We start from the raw sequence: 9915 nt of genomic DNA, 5'->3' as shown, positions 1-9915 counted from the left end.
CCATCTCCTGAGATATGGCAGCATCCGCTACCTCCCGCACTAATCGAAACCTCCGGGATACTAGATATTAACGTAAACCCGGGCGAAGTCCCATAAAAAACATCTGAGTGTGTCGCTCCTCAGTTTGCCACATGCTCATAAATCTAAGTAATGTCACAAACTTACTCTCAAAATTCGTCACGGACATATCCCTCTATTCTAACTGGGCTAGCTCCAACTCCTTCCCAGCGTTCGCTACAGCCGACACATACTGCTTATCGAAGAAGTAAACAAAAGTCTCCCTCAAAACCGTCATCCTTTGCTCTGGACTGAAACGAAGATGATCCCATCCTCCTGCATCCCCCTTGAGGCTAAAAGCTGCTAGCCTCTGCTTCTGTATAGTGTTCACATTGAGCATAGCCAAGATGTTACCCACATCATCCTTCCACTTGTGTGCAGCAATAGAATCTGACGAGCCATAAAACTCTTGTGCCTTCAACTTTTGGTATCTCTCTACGAGACGAAGCTAAGCCTCCTACTCCGCAGCTCCATCATCAACTGGTGGTGGTGGGGTACCTATTGGTATCTCTTCTCAAATGAGTGTCTCCTGTTGAGCCTGATTTGCCAATTACTCTTCAATCGCCGCCAATCACACTGCCAAAGATGCTATGAGATCCACTAGATACTATGGATCCTGCTACGGCTCAGGCTCTGCATCAGCTTGTCCAACTCCCTAATCATGAGTACCTCTATGACCGTGCTCTCTTCTTGACATGTATAAATTTAGAAGTAGAGCTTGCTAAATACAGTAAATAGGATCTCAAACATAGTGTATACCAATAGGAAAATCATATCACTTATCACTCATAGCATACTTTATAATTCAAAGCAAATAGTCATCATAAAAAAATGTAATTTTTGGATAATATATATATATATATATAACGTCCTCACTCATACTACGAATTCCTAGCGGACTCTGTACATGATTCCTAGGAAACTATATCCTAGCTCCACAATATAACACAGGGATGATTCTAAGGATATTAGAACTAGAGCTCTGATACCAACTGTGATGCCCTAGAGTTCCCACAAGATTGCAGTCCAAAGTGAATCTCGGAATGTCAAACCTACCATACACTAATACCGTGTAACAATATGTTTCACCATCAACGTTACTATCTCTCTAGTAAAATTAATTAATAGGTAAAAGTACAAAACATGCAAAGAATAATGAATAATACAATAAACAGAATATGCACAGAAGAAGTGTATAAAAATCACCGTAAGGGCCCAACTGAAATAAAATAACTCTGAATCTAGAATAAGTCTCAATACAAGGGCCAAATAAAATCTCTCTAAGGCACTCAGCCTCTATAAGCTAAAATCACAATCTCTAGAGTTTGAAAATAAACAACTACTGTGGAGCTCTGAAATACTATAAATATAAATAAAATCACAATCTCTAGAGTTTGAAAATAAACAACTACTGTGGAGCTCTGAAATACTATAAATATAAATAACTAGATAGAATCTAAGATGCAATCACATCAATCTGCGACTCTCCGTACGCTAGACTCGTTGCTTGAAAGGGGGGGAACAACAAGCATCAAAGCACTAGTGTGATCATCTCACCGCACCCAAGGGGAAGGGGTAGGAGTATATAAGAAAATACTATTAATAAATATATATAAAATCATTCATATAACCCTAAATAGAGACTGGTATTTAGAAACCCACAACACAAGAATTAGTACGTTGAGCGAATAACTCCAAACAAGGAAACCCTCATGTATATACCATATCTCAAATTTTAAATCGCTAAATACCAATTCCAAACGTATGAATGAAAAATAGTACATAAAGGAAAAAATACCACAACTCCAAACATCAACCATACAGAGCCAATATCACAATCTCGAACTACCCTAGGGTAGTTGGCGCGGTCATAAGGATATATCATCCAGCTCAAACATCACCATAGACCATACCATGTATCGAAAGTGTACCCTACACTCGGGTAATCTAACATGGGAGCAAACTACAACTGTGTCGTCCTCACTCACACTAGGAATTCCTAGCGGACTGTATACACAATTCCTAGGAAACTCTATCCTAACTCCACAATATGACACAGGGATGATTCTAAGGATATTAGAACTAGAGCTCTGATACCAACTGTGATGCCCTAGAGTTCCCACAAGATTGCAGTCCAAAGTGAATCTCGGAATGTCAAACCTACCATACACTAATACCGTGTAACAATATGTTTCACCATCAACGTTACTATCTCTCTAGTAAAATTAATTAATAGGTAAAAGTACAAAACATGCAAAGAATAATGAATAATACAATAAACAAAATATGCACAAAAGAAGTGTATAAAAATCACCATAAGGGCCCAACTGAAATAAAATAACTCTGAATCTAGAATAAGTCTCAATACAAGGGCCAAATAAAATCTCTCTAAGCCACTCAGCCTCTATAAGGTAAAATCACAATCTCTAGAGTTTGAAAATAAACAACTACTGTGGAGCTCTGAAATACTATAAATATAAATAACTAGATAGAATCTAAGATGCAATCACATCAATCTGCGACTCTCCGTACGTTAGACTCGTTGCTTGAAAGGGGGGAAACAATAAGCATCAAAGCACTAGTGAGATCATCTCACCGCACCCAATGGGAAGGGGTAGGAGTATATAAGAAAATACTATTAATAAATATATATAAAATCATTCATATAACTCTAAATGGAGACTGGTATTTAGAAACTCACAACACAAGAATTAGTACGTCGAGCGAATAACTCCAAACAAGGAAACCCTCATGTATATACCATATCTCAAATTGTAAATCGCTAAATACAAATTCCAAACGTATGAATGAAAAATAGTACATAAAGGAAAAAATACCACAACTCCAAACATCAACCATACAGAGCCAATATCACAATCTCGAACTACCCCAGGGTAGTTGGCGCGGTCATAAGGATATATCATCCAGCTCAAACATCACCATAGACCATACCATGTCAATCATTCTACGGTAGTAGATTTTATCTCCCTATTCCGGATGATGCATCGAGATAATCATACGACAGAATAAAGGCGTATTAGCCCAATCCGGAAACACCCTGATCATCTTTGAGTATGTTACTACTGAGGTCTTATTATGGAAAAACGTTCAAATACTCCTAGTGTGGTACAGTCGAGGTCTCATTATGGAGTAAACGTCCACACTGAGCATCCCTAACGGATAAGTTATGCATTATCATGTGTCATGCCAATAATAATCAACTCAAACATGTGTTATGCACCTCAACTATGCATGTATACTCAATTTAGAAACATGTATTCAAGTGTTCGTACAAGTATCTCGATGTGTGAACCTATATCTTGTGTTCACATACACCTCAGGTGTTTAACAGATCATAAACATCATAATACAACTTACACAGATCGAGAAAACCCCTCGAAACAACCCACTATAGTTCAAAATATGCAAAGAGTCATGCACACAGGGCGGTCGACTGGCCCTTAGGTCGCGGACGACTGGCCAGTGGCCAGAAGACTGGTGATTGCAGTTTTGTAGTTTTGTGTTCGTGCGTGTTTCATGATTCTAACTTGATTAACTTGATGTAAAACATGTAAAAACATTTTAAATACTAAATTAACACCTCTGATAATTATCTAACACATGAATCAAGAATCACAACATTAAATATTACATGTGAACCCTAAACATGCATGAATACATCAAATTATCGATAAAATCATCAAAACTTAGTTAAATCATATGTTTAATTATTTTTCAGATCTGATTTTACTTCTAAAAATTCATTCATAATCTTTTAAACACAAAAAGATTTAACCTTTAACTAATATATTATAAAAGAACTATTTTTATACTCAAAATAGTTGATTAGGCTCAATAAATCTACATTAAAACTCAATAAAACACTTAAAAACGTGGGAGTAGGGTTAGCAGAGATGAAACTTGCCTGAAACTAGTTGAAAACCTGAAAGATGCAAAGCCAAGATAGATCACTAAGCCACACGTCAAATCCAAATTGAAATCCATCTTCAAAAAGCTCTTGAACTCTCACAAAATTAATCTAGGGTTTAGAAGAAGGGATGGTGGGTGCTAGGGTTTTAAAACTCTGAAACAAAATGTAAAAATTCGTCTTCAAGAGGTATTTATAACATAGAAGTGTACCTGGGCCTCAAAATATCCATTTCCAATTGAAATCAGGAAACTGGAAATACGATTGGCGGTTGACCAGGTCGACCGGCCAGTGCACAAACAGTTTGTGCAGTTTGGCCATCTGTGCATGTTTCAACTTGATTCTTTCTCATATAAGGACTTGTTTGTACTCAAAACACTTGCTATCATACTCATACACTATTTAATGATATTTATCACGATAAATATCCATTTATCTTAATTAGTCGCATATTATTTCAAATTATCACATATTAATTCAATTTATAGGGTTTTACATCATTCCTTCTGGTTGAACCGAGTGCCCGGTGAACCTAATGAGAGGACCCCGACGAGGCCACAAACTTGTCTTATCTAGCCCATCTGATTAAAGGCATCTATAAATAGGATGTTGGTGGAACCCTCGGTATTGACAAAGATTCTTTTAACTAGATGATACAAGTCGTCGTGCGAGCACCTTTGATCGCAGAATTATCAAAGGTGGTTGAGAAGAAAATAACAAGAACACAAGGATAATTTAGTGGTGGCGAAGGAAAATACATTCTCTAGATTATAAGAATTAAATAGTTTACAATCTCTCACAATCTCACTAGAATTGAAGAACAATCTCTCTTAATTCTCAAATACAATTTAATCTCTCTTGATTGTTTTAAAACCCTAAAACAATTCCTTATATATGTGTAACAACGTGGATGACAAAGTGATAAATAATCAAGCCCAAACCCCATAGGAATTCATGTAAACAGAAACCTAAACAAACCAGAAAACGATCGATGAGTCGACTCATGTGCATATATGAGTCGACTCATGACACATGGGTCGACTCATGACAGTCATGAGTCGACTGGTCAAAAACTTCTGACAAAACAGCCGGGCTTTATGAGTCGACTCATGATAGTCATGAGTTGACTGGTCAGAAACTTTTGACAAATGGCTGGGCTTCGTGAGTCGACTCATGACAGGCATGAGTCGACTCAACCTGATGAGTCGACTCATGTGCATGTATGAGTCGACTCACGGGCTAAAAACTGGATGTTTTGATTCTTCGATTTGCCGTCTCATTCCACACTTTGACCTGCATTCTACTATGTTATTTTACACCCCTATTCTCAAGTTACCATGAGAATCATCTATCTTTAATCTCCCATTAGGATCCCTAAGTTTGAAAGAGGAGATACACCCTATCATGGCTCCCCCTTTAGGAACTTAAAGTCTCGTTCAAGTTAGAACTTCAGCTAAGGAAACTCGTGAGCTCCTCCTTCCCTGTTGAGGCACTTAGCCTTGCTAGGAACCTGACCTTGACGTCTAATGAGAAATGACTCCTTCGTTCCCCGCCTCGTCATGGTCGTCTTCCACTCCAAAATGCAATTTTCCTTTAGCGGGTCTTCTCTATCAAACCATAAGTCTTCAACATGCGGCAAGATCACATTGTTGTCACCTTCATCATCTAGCAATGGAGGCTCAAACAACTTCAAATACTCGGTATTGATCACCGAATAAATGCCTAAGTAAGGTGGCAAATTCAGCCTGAAGGCGTTATCACCAATTTGATTGAGAATTTGAAACGGACTATATCGTATAGGTTTCAACTTCTTCCCTTCTCCGTTTAGCCTCTCCTTACTCAATTTTATCCATACCATGTTGCCTATGTCAAAGTTACAAGGAACCCGATGCCGATCATGCTTCGCCTTGTACTTGACTTGTGATTTCTTCAATTGAGCTTCAACCGTGGTATGAATATGTGCAATCTTCTCCAGAAATCGCTGAGCACATTGTCTCTCACTCCCTTCCTTACCATTGCTCGTAGCTTCACTGGAAAACACGAGATCAAATAGACTCGAAGGTAAAAACTCATAACAAGTCTCAAATGGTGACTTCCCCAAAGATCCATGAATAGCACATTTAAATGCAAACTGAAGATATGGTAAGCTCCCATCCCAAGTCTTAGGATGCTTGGAATTGTATCCTCTCAACATATGTACCATAGTCCGATTAACTACCTCTCTTTGTCTGTCGGTTTATGGATGAAAGGTCGTGCTCTTCTTCAACCTAGTGTCCATCAAGCTCCATAAAGAATCCCAAAAGTCTCTGAGAAACCAGCTATCCCGATCTGAAATAATCGAATTCGGCAACCCAAAGTGTTTCCACACATGCTCAAAGAACAATTATGTCGTACCCGCTCCTATCATGGTCTTCTTACAAGGAATCAAGATGACCATCTTGCTAAACCGGTCCACCACAACGAACAAATAATTATTCCCGCGCTTAGTCGTCAGTAATCCTCCTAAAAATCCATAGAAATACTCTCCCATGGTCTTGACAGTACCGGCAATAGTAGATACAATCCCCTTTTCCTATTAGAAGGCTTCAATATGCAACATAGCTTACACCCTCCAACATACTTAGTAACATCCTCTAATATCTTTGGCCAAAAGACATGGCGCCTTAGATTGGGAAGCATCTTCTGAATCCCAAAATGACCTTGCATACGTGATGTATGGGCTTCTAGAATCCACTACAATCGGTCGCCATCCTCCGGAATGCATAGCGACGTCCCTCGATACAACAAACCATCTGCACCAATCTCATACTCTCCCTTTCAACCAGCCTTCACCTGCTCAAACACACCACTGAAATCTCGGTAGGATGTGTACATCTGTACATACTCTGAAGGAACCAAGGGCTGAATGCGTGTTGCCACCAAGAGAGCTCTCATGGGTGGGTGAGATAACATATCGGCTAACTTGTTCGTCGTCTCCTTCTTGTACCTAATGATGATATTGAACGCCATCAAATAGGACATCCACTTCATGTGCTGTTCCTGCTGTAGCTTCGTCTGGGCATGTAAAAATTCCAATGGCTTGTGATCTGAGTGCACAACCACCTCCTTTCCTAACAAATACACTCGCTAATGCTTGATTGCTTGATAGTGCATAAAACTCCTTATCGTAGGTGGAGTAGTTCTGAATAGCACTTGTAAATATTTCTGAATGGTACTCCACTGGCTTCCTATCCTGAATCAACACAGTGCCCATAGCATAACTAGAAGCGTCGGTCTCTACCTCGAAGGTCCTCTGTAAATTCGACAATGCCAATACCGGTTCCTCTAAGATCTTCCTCTTTAATAACTGAAAAGCTTCCTCATGCATCCTCCCCTACTTGAACTGAACCTTTGCCTCCGTAAGGCTATGTAAAGGTGCCGCATAAGTCGAGAAATATCGAATGAACTTGCACAAATACTGGCAAGCCCCCATAAAGCTTCTTACCTCCATCACTGTCCTAGGTGTCGGTCACTTCGTGATTACCGTCACCTTGCCTGGATCTATCCTCCACCGGCCTTTCCCCACGATAAACCTAAGATACACTAACTCGTCCTTCCCGAATTCGCACTTCTTCCCGTTAAGCTTCAGCTGTCTGTTCTGCAACACTTCAAACACTTTCATGACATGAACAATATGCTCCTACCAGATCTTGCTGTACACCAAGATATCATCGAGGTAAACTATCACAAAATCCTCTATAAAGGGTCGCAATAAATCGTTCATAAGTCTCATAAAGGTAGCTAGAGCGTTGCACAGTCGAAATGACATCACCAACCACTTGAACAGGCCCTGCTTGGTCTTGAACGTAGTCTTCCAAGTGTTATCCTCCTGAATCCTCACCTAATGGTAACCAGACTTCAAATCCAGCTTCGTGAAAAACCTCTCTCCTTCCAACTGGTCCATAAGATCATCAATCTGAGGTAATGGGTATCGATTCTTGATGATTATCTTATTGAGTGCTCGATAATCTATGCACATGCACTAGCCTCCATCCTTTTTGGGCACCACAACACTGGTGACCTACAAGGGGAATAACTCGGTATAATCACTCCTGTCTCCAAAAGCCCCTAAAGCTGCCTCTTGATCTCCTCAGACTCCTTTACAGATGTGCTGTATAGACCTATATTCGGCAAAGAACTCTCGCTGGTTAACATAATTTCATGCTCCATACCCCGTCGTAGTGGTAGTCCCGTGATCTCTGAAAACAAGTTCACGTACTTGGCCTTCAATCTGTCAAGCTCTCCCTCCTAAAACTTGCTCAAGGTAGTCAAGCACACCCTACTCAGCTGCTCCTCATAAGGCCTAATGACTAGCAATATAAACTACTTGCTCACATTCACTAGCCTCTTCGCCTGAGTCACTGTCACCAAACTCGTCTCCTGTGGAAGAGATGCCAAACAAAAGATGAATTGCTCGCCATCTTTGGTGAACGTATACTTCTGGGCTCGCCTATCGTAGACCACAAACCTATCCCATAAATAAGGATTACCCAATATTACTTGGCAAACATCCAACGGAATGACGTTGTATGTGACCTCGTCAATATACAACTCGTGGAGTGCAAACCTAAAAGTGCATTGGTTGACTATACTCAATCCCACCTCCTTCTAAATCCACCATAAAGGATAAGGTTTTGGATTTTTAACCGTCTTCAATCACATCTTCTGAACCAAGGCCTCAGATATCAAATTCTTCTGGCTCTCAAGATCTACTATGGCATCAACCAATCTGGTCTTGACCTGGAATTTTAAAATAAAGAGCTGCTCCCTCGTGTCTTCGTTCTCCGTCGTGGACTGTTTCCCCACCATAAGGTTAAGACTGCTATTAGGTGTTGTCATTCCGGGAACTTCCTTCGGACCCTGAGCTACTACATATGCCTTCTTCTATGCCTTTTTCTTCAATCCTTTTGGCTTTAGATGAGGATACTTTTCCCAACAATGATTAGCTATGTGTCTTGTCTATTTACAGTGATTGCATGTTAATCCTGCCTTCCCCGAATCACCCTTCTTCTTCTCTTCCTTAGGTTGAGAGTCACTCGACTTGCCTCCCGTCTGTTTGGAGTCTCCCTTCATTTCGTTACCCTTCTTTTGCCTGCCCTCAATGGCAATGACCTTCACACTCGCTTCTGCCATAGACTCACTATGAACAACTTCATCTCCTTTCGGATATATTCATTCAGACCCACCATATACTTCATAAAGATAGAATATTCCTCCGTCGTGATGTTGAGAACCATGGCCTGTTGCTGGAACTCCATCGTATATTCTTGAACGGTCTGATTGAATCTTTAGCGCAAGCTATACCACTTGTACCAATGCTCCTTAAGGAACCCCACTAGATAGAACAGCTTCCTTAGTAGCTCCTTAAACTTGTTCCACGACACCGCCTTATTTTCCTGCTTACAGTAGGATTTCTACCATGTCAAGGCATGCCCTGAAAGCTTCAAAGTCGCGAACACAATCTTCTCATTGGATGAATATCCATAGAGAGTGAAATACATCTCCATACACTCGATCCAATCATCAAGCTTCTCTACATTAACACTCCCATTGCAAATAGGAATCTCCACTTTGAAAACAATTTTCAAATTCTGGTAGTAATTTTTACCCTCTTGATGCGGAACAGTTTTGACTGTCTCGACCTCCCTATCAGAATCAAATTTCTCGTCTTCTCCATCGGACTCTGCAAGTTTCTTCTTGCCTTTCGAAGAACATTCCTCCTTTTTATCCTTTTCATGGAAGATATTGACAAGCTGTTGTAGGCGTCTTAAAATGCATATAGGTGTCCGGGCACAGCTCGAGATGGAGAGAAGATGACGAACGTTATTATCCGAGTCTAGGAGGATTTTCTGATGCCAATAAGTACATGAACCAGGATGGCGAACCAACTG

Source organism: Asparagus officinalis, chromosome 7 (assembly GCF_001876935.1).
Source record: "Asparagus officinalis chromosome 7, Aspof.V1, whole genome shotgun sequence".
NCBI classification, from domain to species: domain Eukaryota; kingdom Viridiplantae; phylum Streptophyta; class Magnoliopsida; order Asparagales; family Asparagaceae; genus Asparagus; species Asparagus officinalis.
This window is presented reverse-complemented; position numbering follows the sequence as displayed.